Source organism: Rhinopithecus bieti, unplaced genomic scaffold, assembly GCF_001698545.2.
Source record: "Rhinopithecus bieti isolate Rb0 unplaced genomic scaffold, ASM169854v2 scaffold_1014, whole genome shotgun sequence".
NCBI classification, from domain to species: domain Eukaryota; kingdom Metazoa; phylum Chordata; class Mammalia; order Primates; family Cercopithecidae; genus Rhinopithecus; species Rhinopithecus bieti.
Window position 1 is genome coordinate 5,913,453 of NW_016803499.1, and position 4,212 is coordinate 5,917,664.

A 4,212-nucleotide genomic window follows, 5' to 3' on the forward strand; every position below is an offset into this window, starting at 1 on the left:
GGCAAGGGGGCCAGAAGCTGAATGGGTGATGAGTAGGGGAGGAGGAGGTGGGATGACTCAGCCAGGTGCCCAGGATTTATTGGGCACCTACTGAATTCCCAGCCTGTGGGGGAGGCCAGGGGAGCGGAAGGTGAGGCTCCTGGCCTCAAGGATGGTAACCTCTTCTGTGAGATACGCTGGCTAGGGAGAAACCATGAGAACTGCCCATGCTCTCTTGGGGTGCTCTGGCCAATCCCCCATGGCTACCTGCAAAAGAGCTGCCTGTGCCCCAGCATGTGGGCATCCTGAGACCAGAGACTGACTCGCCATCCTGTAGAGACCAGGCACTGGGGAGAAGTTAGTAAGTGGTGAGTGGGTGACTGGAGAGAGGAGTGAACAGGTAGGTGAAGATAGATAGATGGACGGATGGATGGATGCATGGGTGGGTGGACAGATGGACAGATGCACATGGACAGATGGATGAACAGACAGATGGATGCATGGATAGACAGATTAGTGGACGGAAGGATGGATGGATGGATAGATGGACAGACAGACAGATAGATGGATGAATGGACAGACAGGTGGGTGGGTGGATGGACGGATAGATGGATAGATGGATGAATGGACAGACAGGTGGGTGGCTGGATGGATGGATGGATGGATGGACAGATGGACAGACGGTGGATAGATGGATGAATGGACAGACAGGTGGGTGGGTGGATGGACGGATGGACAAATGGACAGATGGGCAGACGGAGGGATGGATAAATGGGTGCATGGGTGAATGACGGGTGGGCAGGCCGGTGGAAGGCTGGATGGTTCGGTGGGTGGTGATGGGTGAGGAGGTGCATGTGTGCTGGTGGATGTGTACATGAGTGGATGGGTGAGTGGTTGGGTGAATAGACCATCAGATGGGCCGCCCTTCCTCCAGTTATTTGCACAAATGGAACCTTCTCCATGAATTCTCCCTCGACCAGCCCATTTAAAAATAAAATCTTGCAGACACTGGGCCTCCCCCCTGCTTTATTTTTCTCCATAACCATTTTAATCATTGATTGATTTTCCTTCTTCCTCACTTATCCCCTTGTTTATGGTCTGTGTCTCCCACTGACACAGTGCCTGGCACATAGAAGTTGCTCAATAAATCTCTCCCCAGGCCAGCTGTGGTGGCTCATGCCTGTAATCCAGTGCTTTGGGAGGCCGAGGTGGGAGGATTGCTCGAGTCCAAGTGTTTGAGACCAGTCTGGGCAGCATAGTGAGACCCCATCTCTACAAAAACAAGTGGATAAATGAATAACAGTAAATCTGTATCCAATGACTGCATGAACTGATGGGTGATCGGACGGTTGAGTTCACGGATGAGTGGCTGTGGGATGCTTACCAATGGCTGTCATTTCCAGAATCTCAGAAACGACTTCTCTCCCCTGGATCAGCCAGGCTGTGGTCCTCCTGGCCCAATGCTCAAACTTTGGAGCTCCAGCTGCACCTGCAGAGCCTGCCTCCCAGCACCTGCACACCACAGACACACACACACAGTGTCCACACAGACACACACACGGTGCAGTTACACACACATGCACTCACACAGTGTCCACACAGACACACACATGGTGCAGCTACACACACATGCACTCACACAGTGTTCACACAGACACACACAGCCACACACACGGTGCACCTACACACACATGCACTCACACACTGTCCACATAGACACACAGTGTCCACACACACAGTGCACCTACACACACACACATACACTTTCACACACAGCGTCCACACAGACACAGCGTACCTACACATACACTCACACACACTCATAGACAGCATTCTCACAGACACACAGCATACATACACACACTCATACAGTGCAGCTATACACACATGCACTCACACAGTGTCCACACAGACACACACAGCCAGACACACACACACAGTGTCCACACACAGTGCACCTACACACACACATGCACTCTCACACAGCATCCACACAGACACACATGATGTACCCACACACACACAGCATTTGCACAGACACACAGTGTCCACACACACAGTGCAACTACACACACACACAGTGCAGCCACACACATGCAATCACACAGTATCCACACAGACACATACACAACCAAACACGGTGTCCATGTACACACATGCACTCACAGTGTCCACACAGACACACATGGTCCACTACACATAGTGCACTACACACACAAACACACACCATCCACACAGACACATGGTACATCTACACACACAGCCACACACAGTGTCTACATACACTCACACACAGCATCCACACACACACAGTGCACCTACACACACATGCACTCACACACTGCATCTACACACACAGCCACAGTGTCTACATACACTCACATACAGTGTCACACAGACACACGCACAGGCACACTTGGTGTCTGCACACACAGTACAGCTACACACACACACACACACAACATCCACACAGAAATGCCCACGGTGTCCACACATACACGCACACACACACACCGTGTGCCCACAGTGACACACACAGGCACACACTGGTCCTTGCTTCTCGCACTTACCCAGGCCGTGTCCAGGCCCCGGCCCCGCTGGTCCTCAGGACGTTCCAGGCACACTGGCTCAGGCCTCACGTACCCTTCAGTGGAGAGAATTCTCATGATCCCCATTTCCAGACAGGAGCTGGAATCACTGAAAGTCCTACTGCAGCCTTGACCACCAGCCCAGTGCCCACTCCACACACAGCACACTCACACAGGTGCACACACGCCAGATGGACAAGCCCTCATGGACGGTGCATGGAGCCCCTCACCCCAGCCACTGGGCCCAGGCAGCACTCAGCCTCTCCCCAGCCGGCGTCTGCTCTCGATGGTGGAGTTGGCCTGGCAGCCCTTGTGCACACTGAGAAGGGTACGCCTTCCTTTGCAGATCCGCCGTCTGACCACCAAGCATCCTCTGCAGGGAGCGGGGTAGGGGACGTCTTCCTGCAGCTGCGGAAGCTCCAGGACAGAACAGTAGGGGAGAGGGCATGGGCCTTGCCTCGTGGCAGCATTGATATGGGCAGGTCACTCGGCCTCGCTGGCCCCTACAACCTCTACCTCTGTTCACATCTTGTGATGGGGGCAAGGTTGCCCTCCCAGAGTAGAAGGACAGGCATAAGGTGATGCTGCAAGGATGGTGCCAAGACAGTGGTGGCCAGCTGCAGGCACTGCCCGGGCCAGGGAACTTAATGGAGTGGGGACGGACGTGTGGCTCCACTGGTCCCCAGACTCCCAGTCTCCACTGCTGGGCACTCAGGATCTGCCCAAAGGCCTTGGACACAGGCACCACTGGCAGAACTTGCCCATGGCCCTGCTGCCCCATGGCATGGCTTCAGGCCGCCCCCCTGAGGGGTCAGACCTGATGCCCGCACCATCAGCTTTCCTGTCTGAGGGGCTCCAGCTGCCTCCCTCCCACCAGGGACTGGACTGCGTGTGGTTCAGAGGGAGGTGCTGGGTCGGGGGGACCCACCACACTGGCAGGGGACCCAGGGCCAGCGGGCCCTACTCTGGGTGGTGGTTTCTCTCCTCTAAGACAAAGAAGAAGTGGGTTGCAAGTCTTTCTGTATATAAAATGCCACATGGCACCCAAGAATGTGCCCAGGGTGGAGGCTGCCTGCAGCTCCTCCTCTCAGCGGAGGCCCGAGGGCCCCGGTCAGGGACGGCTCATGCTCTCCTGGACACTGGGGTCAGCTTCAGAGCCTGTAGGCCCAGCCTCGCATGGCAGGGCTTAGCAGGAGAGAGCTGAGCCTCTGCAGTCAGCCGAGCAGGTTGCTGGGAGTCCAAAAGGGATCCGCTGTCCCAGGGACAGAGGCCCCATGGGGGCAGGGGCTGGGCCTGTTGGAACTCTGCTCTGCGGCGTGGCCTCTCACACAAAGGAAGTTCCAACGTAAAGCCTGCCCAGGGCCAACTGTAGCAAAGGAGACAGAGGCCGCTGAAGGCAAAGCTGCTGTAGAGGGTAGGCAGAGGCTGCGGTCGGCAGCTAGGATGTCGCTCATGACAGCATGCATGGACGCAGGTGAGCGTCTGAGCACCTCCTCCCCTGGCAGCAGTGGCTGTGGCTAGAGCGGGCAGACAGTGGAGCCCCGGCCCAGTGTCTGCCCTTCCATCCAGGGCATGAGTGTGGGCCAGGAAGTTGCTCCTTGCAAAAATGCAGCCTTCCCTAGACACCTCCGTCTCTGCCTTGATG

The 4,212-nt window shown here is 56.0% G+C and overlaps 1 long non-coding RNA gene across 2 annotated transcripts; it reads right to left on the bottom strand.

Moving 5' to 3' along the window:
• Positions 1–1,209: 1,209 nt before the first annotated feature.
• LOC108539070 (uncharacterized) lies at positions 1,210–2,974 on the bottom strand. Of its 2 annotated transcripts, XR_001888272.1 has the most exons (4): positions 2,798–2,974; positions 2,550–2,623; positions 1,364–1,491; positions 1,210–1,251 (listed from the first exon to the last, which is right to left on the bottom strand). It is a non-coding gene; the product is annotated as an uncharacterized LOC108539070 (long non-coding RNA). The 2 variants fall into 2 exon arrangements; XR_001888271.1 differs by having other exon boundaries at positions 2,550–2,974.
• Positions 2,975–4,212: the final 1,238 nt, after the last annotated feature.